This window comes from Humulus lupulus, chromosome 7, assembly GCF_963169125.1.
Source record: "Humulus lupulus chromosome 7, drHumLupu1.1, whole genome shotgun sequence".
NCBI classification, from domain to species: Eukaryota; Viridiplantae; Streptophyta; class Magnoliopsida; order Rosales; family Cannabaceae; genus Humulus; species Humulus lupulus.
The window spans coordinates 201,101,614-201,128,620 of NC_084799.1; the positions used below are offsets into that span (position 1 = coordinate 201,101,614).

At 37.4% G+C, this 27,007-nt stretch overlaps 2 long non-coding RNA genes across 2 annotated transcripts; both read left to right on the forward strand.

Moving 5' to 3' along the window:
- Positions 1 to 3,176: 3,176 nt before the first annotated feature.
- On the forward strand, positions 3,177 to 8,857 carry LOC133790131 (uncharacterized). The gene is made up of 3 exons (XR_009873923.1): positions 3,177 to 3,243; positions 7,862 to 7,902; positions 8,594 to 8,857. It is a non-coding gene; the product is annotated as an uncharacterized LOC133790131 (long non-coding RNA).
- On the forward strand, positions 4,834 to 5,843 carry LOC133790130 (uncharacterized). Its single transcript, XR_009873922.1, has 4 exons — positions 4,834 to 4,944; positions 5,040 to 5,230; positions 5,570 to 5,728; positions 5,803 to 5,843. It is a non-coding gene; the product is annotated as an uncharacterized LOC133790130 (long non-coding RNA).
- Positions 8,858 to 27,007: the final 18,150 nt, after the last annotated feature.

The window sequence follows — 27,007 nt, forward strand, 5'->3', positions numbered from 1 at the left end:
ATGAAGAAGTTTGAATGGCTGAAAGGAAAAGAATTCAAAAACGTTTGAACATATGCTGAAGGAGGCGATATATCGCCCCCTGTAGGCGATATATCGCCTGGGCCAGTATGCCCGAGGCGACCGTGCATCGTCTCGTGTTTTCCGTATCTACATGCTGCGATATATCGCCCCCTATAGCTGCGATATATCGGCACACGCTGAATATTTAAACACGAAATTACACATTTTTAGCTAAGTTTGAATGGAGTAAACAGCCTTGACTAAGCCTTCAACGTATTCAAAGCTGTTGACTGACCCTATAACATTCAAACTTTACCCTTATTTAATTTAATCCTCAAAAATACTTAATCCTTAATTACCCATTCATAACATGTGCTTAAAATCCTATTGGTTGATATCTAAACCTTATAATATAACAAATAGTATCCTTAATATCAGTCATATAATCAAACCTTAGGTTATACTTAATATTCTTAAATTATAGGTTAAACTTAGAAAATCTATAAGTACTACTATGAGTGTCCAAATAATTCCCGGTCTGAACCAAAAATCCACAGTTACAAAGATAATACTAAACATACTATAATACTACTAAACAATTAGCTAAGTAAAGTTCTTGGACTCTACAACAAAATTCTTTTTAGTAGGGGAGAATTGTAGAGTCCAAGAACTTTACTTAGCTAAGTAGATATTAGTATCACTACAACAAATATGAGTAAATATTACGGTAAAATATAACATAATTTTTAAAACGCTATTGTTGAATAAGTAAATGAAAACACGGAGTAAACAGCAAATGAAATTCAGGCACCAAATAAAATAATAATATGGCGCCTTTACTTCGTCCCCTCCTTTTAATTCACATTCTTATTATATAAAATCAGAAAACAAAAGAAAAACAAAAAGCTCTCTTTCTGAAATGGAACCTCTCTGCCCTAACCGTTCCGACTCTCTCGATCTCTTTTCTCTCTGTTCTTCTCCCTCTATTTCTTTCACATGGTCGACGGTTGAATGGAAGTGTGCAGGGGCTTCTCTCGGAAACTAGCTTTGGAGAAGGACAGTGCGACGACATCATTCTTCAACGGTAACTCTCTCTCGCTCTATCTTTCTCTCTGAGCTACTCTATCGTTCAATCTTTCTTTCTTTCTCTCTGTTTGTTGCAGGTGGAGGCCCACGGCTTGGGTCGTGTGACAGGGAGGCTTGACTCGTGGGTCTACGGCGTGGCTCGCTCATGGGTACGACAGTGCTTGCGACGGTGGTTTATTCAATGGGTTTGACTTTAGTGAGGTTATTCTACAACATTTATGGGTTTGATAATTGTTTGGAGTTTCCAAACTCATGTTATGCTTAGGCACAGTATGATGCCTCCTTTCTCACATTTTAGTTTTCATAAAGTACAATTACTAAGTACCTGTGATAGTTTATTTATAATGTCTTATTGATACATGATTTGAATTTTTACTTGTGCACCGAAGATTCTTTTTGTTGCACTTGTAAGTTATTGTTTTGATGAGCCACATTGTGCTGAGTGTTAGCTGGGATATAGGAATTGGCCAACATGTGAAGGATGTCTGGGATATAGGAATCTTACTTTTTGTTTGAATAAGTATATATGCTTAGATGAGATTATATATTAACAAAAAAATTTAATGTCTATTTGCAATCATAGAAAAAATGGGTTCTTGCAGTACTATAAGAAGAGCAAGAAATGTAAAGATTCATTTATTATGTTCTTGTGCAATTTGGTCTTTCCGTGTCAGAATTTAGCTCCTGTTCAGTATACAAGAAAGCAAGGTAATTAGCATGCTCTTTGGCTTTATCCTTTTTTGGTTGTAGGTGATTTGCCTGTTGTGATTTCATGTGCTAGTGTAGCTCTAGCAGATGCAGGGATAATGATGTATGACCTTGTAACTTCAGTTTCAGTGGTAAGTATCTTGCTCAATGTTTTTTCCTTACTTTCTATTAAGTGTTCATAAAAGATATCATATCACCCTCTTTGGGCATTCTTAAGCCATCTGTATCTTGTTTTAGTCCACGTTAGCCTTCTACCATCTTTTCAAAAGGGTGGCTTGCATACATAACCTGTAAGAGAAATGAGGTTTTTATAAATGTGTTGTTATAAGAAAGTCAAATTTATGTGATTGGTGATCATTTTTCATGTTTTGCAATATTGGCTTGTCAGCAAATATTGCTCATCTTTTAACCCAATTTTGAGGAAAAGTTGTTATTGTTTTCTTCATGCTTTAGTTTGCTAGTATTTTTGTCCATTTAGCTGAGCAAGAATACAAGAAAGAGCAAAGAGCTTTTATGTGTTAAGAGAGAAACTTTTGAGAGCACAAATGTTGTGAAAGTGTTGGTTCTTGCTGCGTGTTGAAGAACCTGTTTGAAAATTTCTTGTTCTTAATTCGTTTTTGTTCATAACAGTTTGTTTAATTGTTTAAGTGTTAGTTTGAGATAAGTTTTATTATTTGTTCTAAGGTGTCATTATAGGTGCTGCATTGTCCTTTTCAATGTTTGTTGTTGGTTTGCTGCTTTCATCTAATCCTGATGCCACGGGAGACCTGGTGTAGGTTCCAAGCATGTTGTTTCAAGGTTCTTTACTTCTTGGGCTCATCAGTAGAGCCACTCTTGGTTATGCGTATGTCCCTATTTTCTTTTTCAATCTTCATTATGCCAAAATAATAGTTTGTTTATTATTCAAAAGAGATCTTAATGAGAGCCTGCTAAGTCTTATTTCATCTTTTGGTGATGTTGTAATTTAAATTAAAGTCCCTGTTATTTGTCTATTATCACATTTATGATTAAACTTGTACCATTATTCTTAGGCATCATCTTTGGGTATTCTATTTTTTATATTGGTTTTAGATTTATAGTTTTTGTGTTTTATGTTTCTGTATATAGTTTGTTTGTTTATCCTAGTTGTGTTTACTGTTTACAACATGCTATACATGCTGCTAGTTTTGGGAATTTTGTTTCTGATAGTGGTGTGCTATGCAGCCTAGTTTTGTTTTCTGGTTTGTCTTCTCCTGTATCATTGGCTTAGTAATATAATCCATTTTGTATTCTTTGGTTTGCGACACTATAAGCATAGAAAATAAAGTATTCAGATTGAGTTTTTTTGTTCTTCAGAATGAGTGGTTTGCTTGATTGGAGAGTAATAGATGGCACGTGAGGTGGAAAGCCCCTCTGTTTTGACTCAATCCTCATTTCAGATGCCCATTCCTCTCTTCTCGACACCGTTCGGTATTGAAAATTACCAAGTTTTAATATTTATATTGGCTCTCTTTATAAACTCAGTATGTTTTGAATTTGTGTATGAGTTTTTATGAAGCTTGAATCAGTGTTTTCCTTTCTATTTGAATTGGAAAATAATTTTCAACATGGCAAGCAACTTTGTTTAAAATTGTACTACTACAGGTGTGTACATGATGTAATTGTTTCTTCATTTCCTTTGTGTCTTGTTCTTCAAATAGTTTTAAATATATGTGTTTACTTTCTTTACTTCAGTAGGTAGGATCATTTATAAATTTTTTTAATTTTCTTTTTGTTCCTTTTTTGAGGATATGCTCTTGCTGCTCTTCTCTTATTACTTTGTGTGTGTTTCAATCATAAAAATATTGTTTTGTCTTTGAAAAAACTAGTATAAATGAAAGGAGACAAAAACTAGTATAAATCTGGGTCTGTCTTCTGTTCTGGTACTTCTGTTTCACAAGCTCAATAAATTTTCTTGCTCCTTTTAGTAAAATTTGTGTGTTTCATGGTTCCATTGTTTGCCTGAATTCTTATTTATACGTATACTTGAATCAGTGAGGCAGCAATATAAAAAAACTCATGACTTGTTGTCTTCTCAGTGTTCTTATGAGCTTCTTCTGCAATTTCTGCATAAGTCTTAATCTACCACTGTACTTGGTATTATCAATGAGCATATCAACTTTCAAGGTACATGTTTCTTCTTTTACCGCTTATGTAAAAATGCTTCCTTTATTTTTATATGATGTGTAATGTATGCATGTGTACTGGTTTGCAGTTTCTCCTGGACAGCCCAACTCAATTTCTGATGATGCGGAGGCTGTTACATTGACTGGCAGCAGCCAGGATGCATTCAGTCAGATTAATCAGAAGGAAATACATTGGGGGGTGAGTCAACAAAGTTATCTTGTTTCAATCGGGTTTTATTTTTTCTATTACCCCCTCTTTGTGCTCTGAGTATTACACTTATGATCCATTGATTCATGTTGGTATGTTGAAGTTAAAATGGAATCTAAATGTCTTTTATTCATTCATTTTTCATTTGTCTTTTGATCTCAGTATTTATCACATGTTTTTCCCTTTTTCATTTTTATTCAAAATTATTTAGGAATGATAAGCATCATTCTTCTTTTCTAAATTAATTATTTAAAACTTGGTCAACCTACAGAGAGTTATTTAGTAGCCTAAAAGAGGTTTTTTTTCTTTCTTTCTATATGACAGTTTCCCATATATGTTTGTTAGTAATAGGAAATTTAAGTAGTTGCCATATTTTTATAGTTGCTGTAAGATATGAGGACGCATATTTTTAGCTTTTGTATAGCTTGAGGAACATAGTTTATGCATATTGGTTTTTTGTGAATGTGACTATTCTTGATAGTTTAAATAGATCTTTTTATGATGGAATATGTTGTTTCCAGTTTTAATTCTCTCTGCCAATCGAAGTCTTTCAGAGGGATTTAGTCTTAGTGTTTGCATACCTATGATGTTTATTCTAGCAAAAAAAAAAGGGAAATCTACCACTGTTTTTGTAATGTTAACTTTTGATCTAGGTTATTTGATTAATCTTTTATTTTGTTGCTTCAGTTCAGTAGAGGTTGAGCAGTTTATACTTGATGACTTGAGAAACCATGTACAGCTGAGCAGTGTTGCTCTGCCATCCATTAGTTTTTATACATTTATCAATGCACATAATGGGTATTGTCTTCGATTTTTTTCGGTTCAACATTATCTTTCTGCTTTAGTAAAAAAAAAATTCTCAATTTCTTATCTTCCTGTTTATCTTTTTCTAGTTTAAACTGTTCAACTATACCCCCTGACGGGTCATTGGTTGCTGCTGGATTTTCAGATTCATCGCTGAAGGTTTGTTCTTGATTACATTTTCGTTGCATGTGACATGTCAATTGTTTGTGTTTTCTACTAAATTTGGTACACATTGTGCATATTTGGGATATGGCAAAGCTTGGGCAACAGGCTGTTGGTTGTAAGTCAATCCTCTGTTTCTACTGTGTTGAGATATTCTTATACATAAATCAAAGTTAAAAAAAGATATGCACGTGTTTTACAGTGTATAAATTAGTCTAGGATATATAGGCACACAATTTAAGCCTTCATAAATTGCTAGGTTTTTTCGGCTGTAAGTGCAACAAACATTTGGTTAAAAAATTGCTGGCAGTCATGGAGTTAAAAGCTAGTTAAGGATGGTAATATCTCTTTAGGTTTATTAAAGCTATGTTAGTTTGTTGACAAGTATGTTTTGTTTGCTCTGTATTCTGTATTTTGGTCAAAGCATATCTTATTTTTAAAATACTGCTGCTATCAGCTGTTTTGCAGGGTGACGATGATGCAAATCCAAATGAGTTTGGTTCAAATGGAGGAAAAAGACCCTATACCTTATTTCAGGGGCACTCAGGACCAGTTTATTCAGCTTCTTTTAGTCCTATGGGAGATTTTATACTTTCCTCTTCAGCCGATTCAACAAGTACAGTCATCTATTCTCTCTCCCTCTTTCCCTCTTTGTTTTGTTTATGAAAGAATTACATTGTTTTCGTGCAGTTCGGTTATGGAGCACTAAACTAAATGCAAATCTTGTTTGCTACAAGGGTCATAATTACCCAGTATGGGATGTACAGGTATATCTCATCATTTTCAGTTGTAAATTGTTCATATTAGCAGTTCTTTTGCATCTCTGCTGTTGATTTGACATGAAATGAGTGGCCAATATCTATATGTGTGTGTGTGTGCATTCTCCTTTTTAGTTTCCTTTCTTGGCCACTTAAACATTTGCCCTCTATTTGGAATTTGGATTCTAGGATGGAAAAAAGAAAATCCAAAAGATTTTTTTGTACCTATTCAATTACTTGTGTTATTACTATTTTCTGCCATACAATTGTTTTGACTTCTTTACTTTGTCTCTTCTCTTTCCCTTCACCACATTAAATAATGGTCATCTTTCCTTAGTAATGATTTTAATGTTATATATTAACTTCTTTGGTTATGAATTCTCGGAGCAGTATAGTCTTGTAGGACACTATTTCCCTAGTGCATCACACGACCGGACAGCAAGGATATGGTCTATGGAAAGAATACAACCTTTGCGAATAATGGCAGGGCATTTATCTGATGTTGATGTTAGTTTCTCTCTGACTTTATTACGTGTTATAAAAGGGAACTAGTATTGCTTTGATGTTATTTATATTGTTGAACAACAACAACCTTAATCTAGAAGAGTGCTTTAATGTTGTCTAAACTTACTGATCTAGTCTAGTTCTTATACACTAATTCTGATTGAGGTTTCATTTATCATTATCAGTGTGTGCAATGGCATGCCTATCTCATTTCCCTTGTATTGAAGCATTTATCTATCTCATTTCAACATTTCATGTTTAAGGTGTAAAATTTGAGCCTCTCTCTGTCATTTTAGATTTTCTCTAGAAATCCAAGTGTCGTCTTTTTTTTCTGCAATTTTGGGTAAAATCTGAATCTGAATCTCATATTATAATTGTAGCTCTCTATATAAAATTGTCTACTATATTCATATCTATGTTAATGAAGCAACTAGTAAATTGTTGAAACAATAAATTGCTGCTAGCGTAAATTGTTGAAACATTCTCTATGCCTCAATCTCTTTTTGCTATGTAATCTCCTTTGCTTATGAGTAATTTTATTGATTTGATTTATCAATTTTGGAAAACTAATTATTATAATAGTATAACTTGTAGCTTTTCTGCTGTCATGATAAATTTTCCAAAGGATCATTAAGTGTTGACTGCTTAGGATACTTTTTGTACTCACCTTTGATGACACTTGATCATTATAATATTCCCTAGAAAGATTCAAAAGATCATTAAAATGAGGTACCTGTTAGGCCAATTTTTACAGCTACTAATTGTTTTGGTTAGTTAGTTGTTCATTGTAACTAATTATTGTTATTTTGTAGATTAGTTACTTTATTAGTTTTGGTCTTTTCTGTATATATACTCTTTTGTATCATTACTTCATTAATGAGAATTGATTCTATTCATTCAGTCACTAAGTTTCCTTACAGTACCTACCACCAATGAGGAAAAAAAACATTTACTAAATTGTTATTTTGGTAATTTTAAACACAATATCTTATGGTGCTCAAGTCCCTGCAATCCTAATAGTGCCCACCCTAAAGTGAGAAGCTTTTTCACTAACCTCTATTAAATACTTGACCTGCCTTTGCTCATTGCCTTTTTTTGTAATGTTATAACTCCTTTTTTTTTTCTTTCTTTCTTTCTCCTTTTTTTTTTTTTTTGGCTAAGCTTACTTTTCTGCTATATTAATACCAAAAAAATTAAAATTTGAGTTAGCACCTATAATCAATTGCTATCTTCACTGTAGGGATCTGATTTCTTCTTCTTTCATGTAGTTAGAAAATATTTCTAGCTTTTTTTTTTAACTTTCTTTGGTTTTGATGAGTCTTTGATCTGAGTGGTGTGTACATATTAAAGATCATAATAAGGATGCTAAAATGTAAAACATTTTCAACCATATCATCAAAATAAAGGCTTATGCCTGCATTAGATTTTGAAATATCTGAAAGGGTATGTACCAACTATGTCGTGAACCTTTATATTGGTGTTTGCAGATAACAAGGGATACTAGTGGAGTTCCTAAGGTTCTTACAAGGTTAGATGCACCCTCATCATCCTTGGCTGACACCATGACATAATATGAGAGCTAGAGATCCTTTTGTCTGTGAAATGAGAATTTTAATTTTTCATGTTTCTTAAATTTGTTATTCTATTTTATTACTTCTCTTACTTTTATTTTTGTTATAATATTATGCTAACTTCAGACACAATTTAAGTGTTAGAATACTGAATTTATTGTATGTGAAACTCAAGCAGTAATTTCTTCTATACCTCTTCTACTGTCTTATCTTTACAGGGTTGTATGAACTCATTATTAACTTGTTAAAACAGTAAAATACAAATATACTGAAACATATTGATATACATTCACTGTATTCTCTTAATGGCAGCAAGTTGTTAGACAAGTTTGATTTTATTTGCATTGTATTCTCTTTTCTTATTTATAGCTTTGGTAAGTTATAGTTTATATGATAGTTATGGGATTGGCTTTGCATTCACGTGTTGTATTATTTATTTATTTTAGTTTTCATCTTGCAGTTGTTCCCAAGCTTTGTTTGAATCTTCATTTTGTTTTCTATTATGCTTATTTATATTTGGATTTCTGAATTCTGTTTTGTTCATGTTGATTATAGTCAGTAATGATTTAAATGGGGCTAATTGTATGTTAGGTTTGTGGCATCAGCTCTCCAAACCTGACTGCTTATCTTTCTCTATTTATTTTTCAGAGAGTTTGAACAAGTTCCCTCGAAGGACTAGTACGCCATCTGGGGTTCATAGTCAAGCACAACAATCTGAAGAACAGCTACAACAACAGCAACAATAGCATTAGCAGCAGCAACAACATCATCCAAACTATAGTTTGAAGTAAAAAATGTTCAAGATTATAAAACTTTATTATGTTATGCTTTCAAACTTAAGTTAGAACTAATATCTTATGAAGTAGACACATTCATGGTTTGAATTAGTTATTTTTTAATGTAATACTTATGGTTTATCAATTTATTGAGAATTACATTTTATGACTTTTTTTTTTTATCAAAATACAATAATGAAGATCTTTTAATTAATAAAAACCATATAAGTATACTTATTAAAATAAAATTTAAAATATATTATCCACACTAAAGTAACAAAATTTTATTACTATATGTTACGATTTAAAAACATATTATAAGCGAAACAAATTGTTATGATTTATATAATATAACAAACTAAAAATGCTATTAAAATAATCAAATGTAACAGTTGAAAAGTGTTATGAAAAAAGTACAAGATTAAACTTCAAATTTATAACCAAAAACTCTATCTAAATGTTATTATTTGAATATTATAGCACCTAAAAATGTGTTAGTGAATAGTTTAAGATAACACCGAACATAACATTCAAAAACTGTTATAGAAAAGACTGGACTTTTAATAACAGGGGCTATGTTAGCATTTTCAGAAGTGCTATCAATAGTCCCGGTTAGCAGTTTTTAAGTGTTATGAATACTGTTTTTTCTTGTAGTGTATAATAGTAATAATAGTATTATCTTTATGACTGTGGATTTTTGGTTCAGACCGGGATTTATTTGGACACTCGTAGTAGTACTTGTAGATTTTCTAAGTTTAACCTATAGTTTAAGAATATTAATTTTAACCTAAGGTTTGATTAATATGACTGATATTGAGGGTAATATTTATTATATTATAAGGTTTAGATAAGAACCAATTAGATAAACATGTTATGTATGGGTTATTAATGATTAAGTATTTTGAGGATTAAATTTATTAAGGGTAAAATTTGAATGCTCTAAGGTCAGTCAGTAGCTTTGAAAATGTTAGAGGGCTTAGTCAAGGTTGTTTACTCAATTTAAATTAAGCTAAAAATGTGTAATTTCGTGTTTAAATAATCAGCGTATGCCGATATATCGCAGCTATAGGGGGCGATATATCGCAGCACGAAGATACGAAAAACCCAAAACGATGCAAGATTGCCTCAGGCATACTGGCCCAGGCGATATTTCGCCCCTCTTAGCATAATTTGAAAGTTTTTGAAATCGTTTTCCATTCAAATCTTCAACCTCTTGATAAGTCCAACACCTTTCTGAACGAGTCTTCAGCCTCTGCTGAACGATAATTCAAATTATTTTCACTTAAAAAGCCATTATTTTTATTCAAGTTAAATGAGATCTTTTCATTCCTAAACTCTATAAATAGGACCTAGTACCCAGCCATTTATTCATCTATTACTCTAAGTTCAGAGGCGTTGCTAGGTGAGTGTGAGAGTGTAAACACTTGGGTTGGGAATCATAAGCTTGATCATCATAAGCTTATCAAACACTTGGGAAGTAAGGTTTTATAGCATTTCGGTTCAAGGTTTAGATTGGTCTTACAAGGCTTCAAGGTATTTCCACACTCTAGTTCATTGGTATTATTTTATTTCAGTTCTCATTGTAGAGTCCAAGAACTTTACTTAGCTAAGATAGATAGTAGTATTATAGTATTTATAGTATTATCTTTGTAACTGTGGATTTTTGGTTCAGACCGGGAATTATTTGGACACTCATAGTAGTACTTATAGATTTTCTAAGTTTAACCTATAGTTTAAGAATATTAAGTTTAACCTAAGGTTTGATTATATGACTGATATTAAGGATAATATTTGTTATACTATAAGGTTTAGATGAGGACCAATAGGATTTTAAGCACATGTTATGAATGGATGATTAAGAATTAAGTATTTTGAGGATTAAATTTAATAAGGAGTAAAGTTTGAATGCTAAAAGGTCAGTCAGCAGCTTTGAATATGTTGAGGGCTTAGTCAAGGCTGTTTACTCCATTCAAACTTAGCTAAAAATGTGTAATTTCGTGTTTAAATATTCAGCATGTGCCGATATATCGCAGCATGTAGATACGGAAAACACGAGAGGATGCACGGTCACCTCGGGCATACTGGCCCAGGCGATATATCGCCTACAGGGGGCGATATATCGCCTCCTCCAGCATAAATTCAAACATTTTTGAATTCTTTTCCTTTCAGCCATTCAAACTTCTTCATAAGTCTAGCATCTTTTGAACGAGTCTTCAGCCTCTGCTGAACGATTATTCAAATGATTTTCACCTAAAAAGCCATTATTTTTATTCAAGTAAAATCAAGATACTTTCATTCCCAAACTCTATAAATAGGACCTAGTACCCAGCCATTATTCACCTTTTACTCTAAGTTCAGAAGCTGCTAGTGCTAAGTGAGTGTGAGAGTGTAAACACCTGGGTTGGGAAATCATAAGCTTAAACATCATAAGCTTATCAAACACTTTGGGAAGTAAGGTTCTTTAGTATTTCGGTTGTGGATAGATTGGTCTTGCAAGTCTTTGAGGTAAACCTGAAACTCTATTTCATTTGCTTCATGTTGTTTTCTTTCTCAAAGCCTTCTACTCAGTCCCCTAACCTCATTCTTATTTTGGTTAGGGAATCCAAGTTCTTAAGCACATAAGTTGTGGTAAGCATATTTCTCAATGGTTTAGTCTTCCTATTCATTTTCATTTCTTCTTCTTCATAAGACTCACTCTTTCTCATATGGTTTTAGGAGTGTTCCAAAAGTCCCAACTCAGTCCATCATATCCCGGTAACTTTGGTAAGGAAAATAGGATAGAATCTATATGTGTATTGCTTATGTGTTATGCGATGAAATATGATATGTTATGAATATGTTATGAATGTGTATGTTTGTAGGCTTGGGCTTATGCCCTATTTGACTAACAAGACCCCAAAAAGATTATGGGCATATGCCTACTTAGCTAGTAGGACCCCATTAATCTCATGGGCATAAGCTTGTTTAGTCTATGGGACCCCAAGTAATAATGGCCATTATAATAAGTGTATGTATTAAGTGTTATGATATATCTTTACGTTTATTATGAAATTTATGTTTATGACTTGTGTTAGATTTTCCTTGCTGAGCATTAGGCTCATTCCTTTTTGTTTTATGTGCAGGAAAATAGCTTTATAGGCGGTAAGATTCGTGACGCTTAGAGGATGTGTATCGATGGTGAATGGAGTCAAGGGGCCGAGCGTTACTCGATTCGAGGATGTAGTCTCATTTTATCTTTTTATGGTTTTATATGTATTTTCCGCATTTCTTATGTAATTCTTTTCATTTAAATCATGTTTTGTTTTTAAAGACAATGGGATCCCATATCCTTCTTAGTATTTATTTGTAAGTAACTCTTATTTTACAAGTTACTCAATAAAATTATGGTATTTTCGTAAAAATGTAAGTTTATGTATAGTTTCGTTAATGGTCCAAAATGTCTAGATTAGTGGGTCCTTACAGATGTAGTCTTGTTTTACTTTTTTATGGTTTTACATGTATTTTTCCGCACTTTCTATGTAACGCCTTTTCACTTTAAGTTATGTTTTGTTTTAAAGACAATGGGTACCCATATCCTACTTATTTTATGAAAGTAACTTTTGTTTCTACAAGTTGCAAATAAATTTATGGTATTTTCGCAAAAATGTAAGTCTTATTAAGGTTTGTATGTATAGTTTCATTAATGGTCCAAAAGTCTAGATTAGTGGGTCATTACAGTTGGTATCAGAGCAACGGTTCCTTCGCATGAAGTTCTCCTCGATACACACGCTCAAAGCTCCGAATCTGACTGCCAAGTAAGTAAGTAAGTTACTAGTTATGTTGCTTATGTGTATAGCTAACAACTTTAATGTTTATGTTTTCAGTTAAGTATGAACGGAGCATTAAGCAATGAGGATATTCGAGCCATTAAGGCTTTAAAAAGAATAAGGGAACCAAGGAAAACCGTAGGAACACTAGAGAAAATCACTCGGAGGTTGATCTTGTTCCACAAAGAGATAGGTCACCTTCAAGAGTCTAAGCAAATCATGATGAGAGCTGCAGAACAATATGTCCTAGTAATTAGGCTTTTAAAGGATTTTCCTTCAGTAATTTTAACTTTAGAAGAATTATGGGAGACTATAATTAATGATGATGACTTGCAAGTAGCCCTAAGATATTATTCTCTCATACTTAAGTTCACCTATGATTTAGAGTTTCCATTCACTAATGAGCAACAACATAGGATCTTCTTGAATCTTCCCCGAGGAAATTTTGAGGCTCAAGACAATGATGATTATGAGGAGATAGATGACGATATGCTAGATGAAGGATCGGATGTAGAAGACCCCAATTTTAGATTAGTAGTTTTTATTATTTGTTTTATTTACTTTTATTTATGATTGTAATAAGTGAAAATTGTTTTTCCAAATGAATGACATGTTATTTTATTTTCATGTATAAGTTTGATTTTATTTTTGCAATCATAATAAATACTAAATAAAATGAATAATGACTAAGTTCGGTGAGGGTGGATACAAATCAATGAACCAAGTTTCCTATTGAGAGTTAGGGGGGCCATAGTAGTGGGAACGATTTTACTGATCCCAGCCCTCCCTCAATATGGTTAACTTTGGAACAAAGATAAGTTTCGAGCCTGAGAATTAAGTCATATAGGATGATTAGAAACAGACTTAGAAAATAAAGATGACTTGTTTTTCTAAGTATAGAAACCCACTCTAAATAATCATCAAGACTTACATAATTTTTCATAAAAAGTCATAATAAATAGGTCCGAGAAATGTTTGTTTTAGAATAAGTTTTGCCTTAGAGCCTATTAGGGTAAGTTCTAACATGTTCTCGACTATTAGAACTTTTGGTGAAGATGTTGCTCCGAAGATCCGCACGCACCAACGGAAACGCCTCCAACGTTGTTCCAACGACCAATGATGTCCCTCCAGTTCGCAGAAGAGGAGTGCGTGCTACTACTAGCCGCAACGCGCCGGAACCACAAGCTGACAACACTGCGGAGATCGCCAGACTGTGACAACAAGTCGAGGAATTTTTGCAGCAACACCGCCAACAGGCACAGACTCAGCCTCAGCCTCCGCCACAGACGTAGCCACAGCCACAACAATTGGCCCCAACACCCCAACAAGTTGGTCCATATGGGGGATGGCCAATGACGAACTACGCGCCGTATCCAGTACAGCATATGGAGTCAGTGTATGAAAGGTTCCGAAAGCAGCACGCTCCAAACATCGAAGGGACTATAGACCCCTTTGAGGTAGAAGAGTGGCTAAGGAACGTGGAGTCGATTCTTACGCATATGAATCTCAGTAATGCGGACCGCATATCCTGCGTCTCGTCATTACTCAGGAAGGATGCCAGAATATGGTGGAACTTAGTTCAGTAGACTAACGATGTCACCACCATGATATGGACAAGATTTGTGGAGCTGTTCCACAAGAAGTATTACACCTCGGAAGTCATCGCTAATGGTAGTAGACTATGCTCGTCAGTTTGTAATGACCCACTAATCTAGACTAATTGGACCATTATCGAAACTATACATAAAACTTACATTTTTACGAAAATACCATAATTTATTGAATAACTTGAAAATAAGAGTTATTCACAAATAAACAGAATACTAAGAAGGATTTTGGGATCCCATTGTCTTTAAAACAAAACAAGATTTAAAATAAAAGACATTACATAATAATGCGGAAAATACACATAAAAACCATAAAAACATAAAAGGAGACTATATCCTCGAATCGAATAACGCTCGGCCCCTTGACTCCATTCATCATCGATACACATTCTCCAAGCGTCACGAATCTTTCCGCCTCTAAACTTATTTTCCTGCACATAAACAGAAAGGAGTGAGCCTAATGCCCAGTAAGGAAAATCTAACACAAAGTCACATACATAATTTCATAAGAAAACATAAAGACTTAACATAACACATATAACATACACTTATTATAATGGCCATTATTACTTGGGGTCCCATAGACTAAACAAGCATATGCCCATGGGATTAGTGGGGTCCTACTAGCTAAGTAGGTCATATGCCCATAACCCATTTGGGGTCTTGTTAGTCATATGGGTCATATGCCCAAGCCTACAAACATGCACATATACATATCATAACACTTTTAATAACATAAAACATATAAATAACATAATCACATAACATGTTGATTCTAGCCTATTTCCTTACCAAAGTTACCGAGATTATGGACTGAGTTGGGATTGTTGGAACACTCCTAAAACCATAAGAAAGAGTAAGTCTAAAGAAAGGAGATGAAATGAAAGAGATGGAAAGACTAAACCATAGAAAACATACTTACCTACTTATATGCTTAAAAGCTTGGATTCCCTAACCAAAATAAGAATAAGGTTAGGGGACTGAGTATAAGGTTTTGAGAAAGGAAATAACATAAAAAATACAGAAAAGAACTAAAGTTTTGGGTTTACCTCAAAGATTGCAAGATCAATCTAACATCCACCGAAATACTATAGCACTCTCTTCCCAAAGTGTTTGAAAAGCTTATGATGTTTAAGCTTATAGTTTTTCCCCAAACCAAGTGTTTACACTCTCACACTCACTTAACACTAGCAGCCTCTGAACTTAGAGCAAATGGTGAATAATGGCTGGGTACTAGGTCCTATTTATAGAGTTTGGGAATGAAAATATCTTGATTTTACTTGAATAAAAATAATGGCTTTTTAAGTGAAAATCATTTGAATAATCGTTCAGCAGAGGCTGAAGACTCGTTCAGAAGATGCTGGACTGTTGAAGGAGTTTGAATGGCTGAAGGGAAAAGAATTCAAAAGTATTTGAATTCATGCTGGTGGAGGCGATATATCGCCCCCTATAGGCGATATATCGCCTGGACCTTTGTTCCCGAGGCGACCGTGCATCGATTCGTGTTTTCCGTATCTACGTGCTGCGACATATCGCCCCCTATAGCTGCGATATATCGGCATACGCAGAATATTTAAACACGAATTTACACATTTTTAGCTGAGTTTGAATGGATTAAACAGCCTTGACTAAGCCCTCAACGTGCTCAAAGCTGCTGACTGACCCTATACATTCAAACTTTTACCCTTATTTAATTTAATCCTAAAAAATACTTAATCCTTAATTACCATTCAAAACATGTGCTTAAAATCCTATTGGTTGATGTCTAAACCTTATAATATAATAATATAATCCTTAATATCAGACACATTAATCAAACCTTAGGTTATACTTAATATTCTTAAACTATAGGTTAAACTTAGAAAATCTATAAGTACTACTATGAGTGTCCAAATAACTCCCGGTCTGAACCAAAAATCCAAAGTAACAATGATAACACTAAACATACTATAATACTACTAAACAATTAGCTAAGTAAAGTTCTTGGACTCTACAATTCTCCCCTACTAAAAAGAATTTCGTCCTCGAAATTTACTTACCAAATAACTCCGGATACCGGCTCTGCATGTCCTCTTCCAACTCCCACGTTGCCTCGCATTCAGAACTATTGCTCCATAGGACTTTAACTATAGGAAAGCTCTTGGACCGTAACTGCTTCATCCCCCTATCTAGGATGCTAACCGGTCGTTCCTCGTAACTTAAGTCCTTCTGGAGCGCTATGGTGTCGTACTTGAGGACGTGAGATGGGTCTGACACATACTTGCATAACATCGAGATGTGGAAGACGTTGTGACTATCGGCTAGTGCTGGCGGTAGGGCTAGTCTATACGCAACTGGTCCCACTTTGTCCAATATCTCAAAAGGACCTAAGAATCGGGGACTGAGCTTGCCTTTCTTCCCGAACCGCTTGACACCCTTCATAGGAGATATCTTCAGGAAGACTTGATCTCCAACTTGGAACTCCACATCGCGTCTCTTGGTATCTGCATAGCTTTTCTGTCGGCTTTGAGCAGCAAGCATACGCTGTCTAATAAGCGTTACTGCTTCTTGAGCTTGCCTAACAGCTTCGGGCCCTAGAAGCTGCCTTTCTCCTACCTCGTCCCAGTGCAACGGTGATCGGCACCTTCTTCCATATAGCAACTCATAAGGTGCCATCTCGATCGTTGACTGGTAGCTGTTATTGTACGAGAACTCGATCAGCGGTAAGTACTTGTTCCACGATCCTCCAAAGTCAAGTACACATGCGCGTAGCATATCCTCTAAAATCTGAATCGTACGCTCGGACTGCCCATCTGTCTGAGGATGGAAAGCTGTACTAAGACTTAACTTAGTACCCATGGCTTGCTGTAAGCTTCTCCAAAATCTTGACGTAAACACTGATCCTCTATCTGATACTATCGTCTTGGGGATTCCATGCAATCGTAAAATCTCTTGGATGTAGATGTCTGCATATTGGTCTGCCGTATAAGAAGTCTTAACAGGCAGAAAATGAGCCGACTTGGTTAGTCTATCTATGACTATCCAAGCAGAATCATGCTGCTTATTTGTCTTTGGCAGACCCGTCACGAAGTCCATGGCTATATCGTCCCACTTCCACTCCGGTATGCTAAGCGGTTGCAATAATCCTGCAGGCCGCTGATGCTCCGCCTTCACTTGTTGGCATACCAGACACTTAGATACATACTCCGCTATGTCCTTCTTCATCCCTGGCCACCAATAGACTGCCTTGATGTCATGAGTCATCTTGGTAGACCCTGGATGAACCGAGTATGGGGTGTTGTGCGCTTCTTCTAGGATCGTCTTCTTAATACTTTGATCGCCTGGCACGCATACCCGATCCTTATATCTCAATAAACCTTGACTGGATATTGAGAAATCTGTAGTCTTGCCTTCTCTGACTGCATCCATGTGCGTTGATAGCGAATCATCATGTCTCTGACCATTCCGTATGTCTTCTTGCAGATTCGATTGGATAGACAAGTTAGCCAGCTTGCCTACCACCACTTCTATTCCAGCACTAATAAGCTCCTGTTGCAGTGGCTTTTCTATTCCGGATAAGGCTGCTAAGTTCCCATAACTTTTTCGGCTAAGTGCATCGGCAACTACGTTTGCCTTCCCCGGGTGGTATAGGATTTCGCAGTCGTAATCCTTTACTAATTCCAACCACCGGCGCTGCCTCATGTTAAGCTCCTTCTGAGTAAAGAAGTATTTTAAACTTTTGTGGTCCGTATAAATCTCGCACCGTTCTCCGTAAAGATAATGGCGCCAGATTTTTAACGCAAAGACCACCGCTGCCAACTCCATATCGTGAGTTGGATAGCGTTGTTCATACTCCTTTAACTGACGTGAGGCGTAGGCTATCACCTTGTCATTTTGCATCAGTACGCATCCCAATCCTAACTTTGATGCATCACAGTAGACAACGAACTTGTCGTTGGGTGTTGGGACACTAAGTACTGGGGTTGAGCAAAGCTTATCCTTAAGCACCTGGAAGCTTTCCTCACACTTATCATTCCAGTTAAACTTTTGTTGCTTCCGGGTCAGGTTGGTGAGTGGAGTGGCTATTTTAGAAAAGCCCACTACAAACTTTCTATAGTAACCTGCTAGCACTAAGAAGCTTCTTACTTCCGACGCGTTCTTTGGTCTAGGCCAATCTTTCACGGCCTCTACCTTCGATGGATCCACAGCGACTCCGTCTTTCGATATGATGTGCCCGAGGAACGCCACTTGTGAGAGCCAAAACTCGCATTTCTTGAACTTCGCGTAGAGTTGGTGCTCCTTCAATCGCGTCAAAATTATCCTCAAGTGTTCCTCGTGCTCCACTTCATCCTTGGAGTAAATTAAAATGTCGTCGATGAACACAACGACGAATTTATCCAAGTAGTCCTTGAAGACCCTATTCATTAAGTCCATAAACGCGGCTGGCGCGTTAGTAAGACCAAAAGACATAACCAAGAACTCGTAATGTCCATAACGAGTCCTAAAGGCTGTCTTAGGAATATCTTCCCCCTTTACCTTGAGCTGATGATACCCGGACCGTAAATCGATCTTAGAGAATACAGTCGCGCCTCGGAGTTGATCAAACAAATCATCAATCCGAGGTAGCGGGTATTTGTTCTTAATCGTTACTTTATTCAGCTCACGGTAGTCTATGCACATGCGCATACTTCCGTCCTTCTTTTTCACGAATAGTACCGGAGCTCCCCATGGTGAATGGCTTGGCCTAATGAAACCCAAGTCTAGGAGTTCTTGTAGCTGCGTCTTTAACTCCTTGAGTTCCGTAGGTGCCATCCGGTATGGTGCCTTAGAGATAGGCTCGGTGCCCGGTACTAATTCTATCGTGAAGTCTATTTCTCTAGTTGGCGGCAATCCTGGCAAGTCATCGGGAAATACTTCTGGAAATTCTTGTATGACTCGAACATCTCCAACTTTGAGTGATGTCTCCTTCTCCACATTCGTGATGTTGGCTAAGAATGCTTGACATCCTTTCTCCATCATTCTCTGAGCTTTGAGAGATGATACTAACGGTGTGCGTAGTCCTGCAGCTTGTCCCATGAAGCACAGTTTCTGGCCGTCAGGAGTCTCAAACACCACCTTCTTGCGTCTGCAGTCGATCGTTGCGCCATGCCGTGCTAGCCAATCCATGCCTAGTATGACGTCGAAGTCTTTGATCACCAGCTCTATCAGGTCTCCTTCTAGTTCCTTGTCCTCAATCTTGATTGGTACGCCTCGTACAATTCGTGATGATAGAACTACTTTGCCTTAAGGCAACTCGGTTGCAAACCTAGTTCTAAATCTTTCACTAGGTTTGTCTAGTTTATCTATCATTCCTAACGAAATATACGAATGAGTGGCTCCCGAATCAAATAATACATGACATAATTTATTGAGGATGGAAACCTGACCTGTGACCACCTTGTTGCTAGCATCCGCCTCTCCTTGGGTTAAAGCAAAAACCCGAGCAGGAACCATCTTTTCGTCCTTCTTTCCTTCCGGCTTTTGCTGAGGACAGTCTCTTTTACGATGCCCTTCTTGACCACAGTTGAAACACTCCTTGGTGTTGGCACGGCATTCTCCAGGATGCTTCTTCTGACATTTGGCACATGGCGGGTATTCCACGTAGCCCGACCTATTTCCCCCATTACTTGGTCGTGCCCTTTTATTGTTGTCGGCTTGCTTGTTGTCAGGATGCCTTCTCTTCTGTCCGTTACCGTTGTTGTTGGACTGACTGTTGCTGGACTGATTGTTGTTCCGACTGGCCTGAGGTTGGCTCTGCTGCCTAGGTTCCGGCTTGCTGGCTTCTTCTTTGCTCACGTTGGCTTGCAACCTTTCTACTTCAATTGCCGTCTCAAGAACTTCGGCATATGAAGTGTTTCCCGGGTTCGCTAGCTTCACCCCCATCTCAATCTTTGGTCGGAGTCCTCTCACGAATTTGTTCACCCTCAGATAATCGGTTGGAACTAACTCTGCCGCGAACTTGGCTAAGCGATCAAACTGACGAGCATATTCCGCCACTGTTAAGTTCCCTTGCTTCAGATTGGTGAACTCCTCAACTCTCGTAGCAAGCACTGCTGAATTGTAGTACTTCTTGTGGAAGAGCTCCACAAATCGGGTCCACGTCATAGTGGCAGCATCGTGGGATTGCTGGACCAAATCCCACCATATCCTGGCATCTTTCTTGAGTAAAGATGAGACGCAGGATATGCGGTCAGCATTATTGAGGTTCATGTGGGCTAGGATCGGCTCCACATTCCTTAGCCATTCTTCTGCTTCAAAGGGGTCCGTAGTCCCTTCGAAGTTCGGAGCGTGCTGCTTGCGAAACCTCTCGTACACTGGCTCCATATGCTGTACAGGATAAGGAGCGTAGTTCGTCATAGGCCATCCCCCATACGGACCAACTTATTGGGGTGCTGGGGCCATTGGCTGTGGCTGCGGCTGCGGCTGTGGCGGAGGCTGAGGCTGAGATTGAGCCTGTTGGCGTTGTTGCTGCAGAAGTTCCTCGACTTGCTGTCGCAGTCTGGCAATCTCTGCAGTGTTGTCAGCTGGCTGTGCCGGCGCGTTGCGGCGAGCAGTAGCACGCACTCCCCTTCGGCGAACGGTAGGGACCGCATTGGTCGCTGGAACATCGTTGGAAGCGTTCCCGTTGGTGCGAGCAGATCTTCGGAGAGACATCGTAGCAGAGTTCTAACAGTTAAAAGAAACATGTTAGAACTTTTTCCTAATAGGCTCTAAGACAAAAACTTATTCTAAAACAAACATATCTCGGACCTATTTATTATGACTTTTTATGAAAAATTATATAGGTCTTTATTTATTATTAGAGTGGGTTTCTATACTTAGAAAAACAAGTCATCTTTATTTTCTAAGTGTGTTTCTAATCATCCTATATGACTTAATTCTCAGGCTCGAAACTTATCTTTGTTCCAAAGTAAACCATATTGAGGGAGGGCTGGGATCAGTAAAATCGTTCCCACTACTAAGGCCCCCTAACTCTCAACAAGGAAACCAGGTTCATTGATTCGTATCCACCCTCACCGAACTCAGTCATTATTCATTTTATTTAGTATTTATTATGATTGTGAAAAAAATTCAAACTCACACATGATATTCAAATAGCATGTTTATTCATTTGGAAAACAATTTCACTTATTACAATCATAACATAAAAGTAAATAAAACAAAAAAACTACTAATCTAAAAATCGGGATCTTCTACATCCGATCCGTCATCTAACATATCATCATCTATAGCCTCATAGTCATCATTATCATGAGCATCAAAATGCCCTCTAGGAAGGTTTGTGAGAATCCTATTCTTTTGCTCCTTGGTGAATTGAAATTCAAATTTTGCGGTGAACCTAATTAAGAGGAAGTAGTATCTCATTGCTAATGGTGATTCATCCTCATCATCCATTTCTTCCCATATTTCTTCTAAGGCTGCTATTACAGGATGGAAATCTTTAAACAATCTAATCACTAATACATATTGTTCTGTTGATCTTAGCATTATTTGTTTAGCCTCTTGAAGGCCACCTATTGCTTGGTGAAACAAAAGCAACCTTCGTGTAATCCTTTCTAAGGCTCCTACGGTGTTTCTTGGCTCCCTTATTATTTTTAAGGCCTTAATGGCTCGGATATCTTGGTAGGTTAAAGCTCCATTCATTTTTAACTGAAACATAAACACTAAAGTTGTTAGCTATACACATAGACAAAGTAACTTGTAACTTGTAACTTAAACACTTACTTGGCGGTCCGATTCGGAGCTTTGAGCATGTGTATCGAGGAGAAATTCATGCGAAGGAACCGTTTCTCTGATACCAACTGTAATGACCCACTAATCTAGACTAATTGGACCATTATCGAAACTATACATAAAACTTACATTTTTACGAAAATACCATAATTTATTGAATAACTTGAAAATAAGAGTTATTCACAAATAAACAGAATACTAAGAAGGATTTTGGGATCCCATTGTCTTTAAAACAAAACAAGATTTAAAATAAAAGACATTACATAATAATGCGGAAAATACACATAAAAACCATAAAAACATAAAAGGAGACTATATCCTCGAATCGAATAACGCTCGGCCCCTTGACTCCATTCATCATCGATACACATTCTCCAAGCGTCACGAATCTTTCCGCCTCTAAACTTATTTTCCTGCACATAAACAGAAAGGAGTGAGCCTAATGCCCAGTAAGGAAAATCTAACACAAAGTCACATACATAATTTCATAAGAAAACATAAAGACTTAACATAACACATATAACATACACTTATTATAATGGCCATTATTACTTGGGGTCCCATAGACTAAACAAGCATATGCCCATGGGATTAGTGGGGTCCTACTAGCTAAGTAGGTCATATGCCCATAACCCATTTGGGGTCTTGTTAGTCATATGGGTCATATGCCCAAGCCTACAAACATGCACATATACATATCATAACACTTTTAATAACATAAAACATATAAATAACATAATCACATAACATGTTGATTCTAGCCTATTTCCTTACCAAACTTACCGAGATTATGGACTGAGTTGGGATTGTTGGAACACTCCTAAAACCATAAGAAAGAGTAAGTCTAAAGAAAGGAGATGAAATGAAAGAGATGGAAAGACTAAACCATAGAAAACATACTTACCTACTTATATGCTTAAAAGCTTGGATTCCCTAACCAAAATAAGAATAAGGTTAGGGGACTGAGTATAAGGTTTTGAGAAAGGAAATAACATAAAAAATACAGAAAAGAACTAAAGTTTTGGGTTTACCTCAAAGATTGCAAGATCAATCTAACATCCACCGAAATACTATAGCACTCTCTTCCCAAAGTGTTTGATAAGCTTATGATGTTTAAGCTTATAGTTTTTCCCCAAACCAAGTGTTTACACTCTCACACTCACTTAACACTAGCAGCCTCTGAACTTAGAGCAAATGGTGAATAATGGCTGGGTACTAGGTCCTATTTATAGAGTTTGGGAATGAAAATATCTTGATTTTACTTGAATAAAAATAATGGCTTTTTAAGTGAAAATCATTTGAATAATCGTTCAGCAGAGGCTGAAGACTCGTTCAGAAGATGCTGGACTGTTGAAGGAGTTTGAATGGCTGAAGGGAAAAGAATTCAAAAGTATTTGAATTCATGCTGGTGGAGGCGATATATCGCCCCCTATAGGCGATATATCGCCTGGACCTTTGTTCCCGAGGCGACCGTGCATCGATTCGTGTTTTCCGTATCTACGTGCTGCGACATATCGCCCCCTATAGCTGCGATATATCGGCATACGCAGAATATTTAAACACGAATTTACACATTTTTAGCTGAGTTTGAATGGATTAAACAGCCTTGACTAAGCCCTCAACGTGCTCAAAGCTGCTGACTGACCCTATACATTCAAACTTTTACCCTTATTTAATTTAATCCTAAAAAATACTTAATCCTTAATTACCATTCAAAACATGTGCTTAAAATCCTATTGGTTGATGTCTAAACCTTATAATATAATAATATAATCCTTAATATCAGACACATTAATCAAACCTTAGGTTATACTTAATATTCTTAAACTATAGGTTAAACTTAGAAAATCTATAAGTACTACTATGAGTGTCCAAATAACTCCCGGTCTGAACCAAAAATCCAAAGTAACAATGATAACACTAAACATACTATAATACTACTAAACAATTAGCTAAGTAAAGTTCTTGGACTCTACACAGTTCGACAGATTATCCAAGTTCGCATCGGAGATGGTTCCAATCGATTTTATGAGGTTGACCAATTTCGTTAGAGGAGTTAGACCAAAGATGGAATTAGGAGTTAAGTTAGAAAACCCGGGAAACACTACATATGCCGACGTTCTTGAGATGACAATCGAAGTAGAAAGGATTCAGATGAATGTTTGCAAGGAAAAGAGGGATTAAACGATTGTTCCAGACCAAAGTCCTTGTCTTGACCCAGGGAGGAACCCATGCTAGTAACAAGCATTTACAGGTCAGATCCTATCCTCAATAGTATATGTTCTAGTATCGTTTGCTTGGTAGCAATATACTCGTATATCTCGTTAGGAATGATAGAAAAACTAGACAAACCTTGTGAAAGATTTAGAACTAGGTTTGTAACCAGTTGCCTTCGGGCAAAGTAGTTCTATCATCACGGATAGTACGAGGCGTACCGATCAAGATTGAGGATATAAAACTAGAAGGAGATCTGATAGAGCTAGTGATCAAGGACTTCGACGTAATACTAGGCATGGATTGGCTAGCATGGCATGGCGCAACGATCGACTGCAGACGCAAGAAGGTGATGTTCGAGACTCCTGACGGCCAGAGACGATGCTTCATGGGACAAGCTTCAGGATTGTGCACCCCATTAGTGTCAACTCTTAAAGCTCAGAGAATGATGGAGAAAGGATGCCAAGCATTCTTAGCCAGCATCACGAATGTGGAGAAGGAGACATCACTTAAAGTTGGAGATGTTCGGGTTATACAAGAATTTCCAGAAGTTTTTCCCGATGATTTGCCAAGATTGCCGCCAAATCGAGAAATAGACTTCACGATAGAATTAGTACAAGGCACCGAGCCTTTCTCTAAGGCACCATACCGGATGGCACCTACGGAACTCAAGGAGTTAAAGACGCAGCTACAAGAACTCCTAGACTTGGGTTTTTTTAGGCCAAGCCATTCACCATGAGGAGCTCCGGTACTATTCGTGAAGAAGAAGGACGGGAGTATGCGGATGTGCATAGACTATCGTGAGCTGAACAAAGTAACGATCAAGAACAAGTACCTGCTACCTCGGATAGACGATTTGTTTGATCAACTCCGAGGTGCGACTGTATTTTCTAAGATCGATTTACGGTCCGGGTATCATCAGCTCAAGGTAAAGGGAGAAGATATTCCTAAGACAGCCTTTAGGACTCGTTATGGACATTACGAGTTCTTGGTTATGTCTTTTGGTCTTACTAACGCACCAGCCGCGTTTATGGACTTAATGAATAGGGTCTTCAAAGACTACTTGGATAAATTCATCGTTGTGTTCATCGACGACATTTTAATATACTCCAAGGATGAAGTAGAGCACGAGGAACATTTGAGGCTGATTTTGACACGATTGAAGGAGCATCAACTCTACGCCAAGTTCAAGAAATGCGAATTTTGGTTTTCACAAGTGGCGTTCCTTGGGCACATCATATCGAAAGACGGAGTTGCAGTAGATCCATCAAAGGTAGAGGCCGTGAAGGATTGGCCTAGACCAAAGAACGCATCAGAAGTAAGAAGCTACTTAGGGCTAGCAGGTTATTATAGGAAGTTTGTAGAGGGCTTTTCTAAGATAGCCACTCCACTTACCAACCTGACCCGGAAGCAACAAAAGTTTAACAGGAATGATAAGTGTGAAGAAAGCTTCCAGTTGCTTAAGGATAAGCTTTGCTCAGCACCAGTACTCAGTGTACCGACACCCAACGATAAGTTCATTGTCTACTGCGATGCATCAAAGCTAGGATCGGGTATGCGTGCCAAATGATCAAAGTAGTAAGAAGACAATCCTAGAAGAAGCGCACAGTACCCCGTACTCAGTTCATCCAGGGTCTACCAAAATGACTCATGACATCAAGGCAATCTATTGGTGGTCAGGGATGAAGAAGGACATAGCAGAGTTTGTATCTAAGTGTCTTGTATGCCAGCAAGTGAAAGCGGAGCATCAGCGCCCTGCAGGTTTATTGCAACCACTTAGCGTGCCAGAATGGAAGTGGGACGACATAGCCATGGACTTCGTGACGGGTCTGCCAAAGACGAATAAGCAGCATGATTCCGCTTGGATAATAATCGATAGACTAACCAGGTCGGCTCATTTTTTGCTTGTTAAGACTTCATACCCGGCAGACCAATACGCAGACATTTACATCCAAGAGATTGTATGATTGCATGGAATCCCCAAGACGATAGTGTCAGATAAAGGATCGGTGTTTACGTCAAGATTTTGGAGAAGCTTACAGCAAGCCATGGGTACTAAGTTAAGTCTTAGTACGGCTTTCCATCCTCAAACAGATGGGCAGTCCGAGCGTACGATTCAGATCTTAGAGGATATAATACGCGCGTGTATACTCGATTTCGGAGGATCGTGGAACAAGTACTTACCACTGATCGAGTTCTCGTACTACAACAGCTACCAGTCGACGATCGGGATGGCACCTTATGAGTTGCTTTATGGAAGAAGGTGCCGATCACCGTTGCACTGGGACGAGGTAGGAGAAAGGCAGCTTCTAGGGCCCGAAGTTGTTAGACAAGCTCAAGAAGCAGTAGCACTTATTAGACAGCGTATGCTTGCTGCTCAAAGCCGTCAGAAAAGCTATGCGGATGCCAAGCGACGCGATGTGGAATTCTAAGTTGGAGATCAAGTCTTCATGAAGATATCTCCTATGAAAAGTGTCAAGCGGCTCGGAAAGAAAGGCAAGCTTAGTCCCCGATTCATTGGTCCTTTTTAGATATTGGACAAAGTGGGAACAGTTGCGTATAGACTAGCCCTACCGCCAGCACTAGCCGATAGTCACAACGTCTTCCACATCTCGATGTTACGCAAATATGTGTCAGACCCATCTCACGTCCTCAAGTACGATACGATAGCACTCCAGAAAGACTTAAGTTACGAGGAACGACCGGTTAGCATCCTAGATAGGGGGATGAAACAGTTACGGTCCCAGAGCTTTCCTATAGTCAAAGTCCTATGGAGTAATAGTTCTGAACGAGAGGCAACGTGGGAGTTGGAAGAGGACATGCAGGCGGTATCCGGAGTTATTTGATAAGTAAATTTCGAGGACGAAATTCTTTTTAGTAGGGGAGAATTGTAGAGTCCAAGAACTT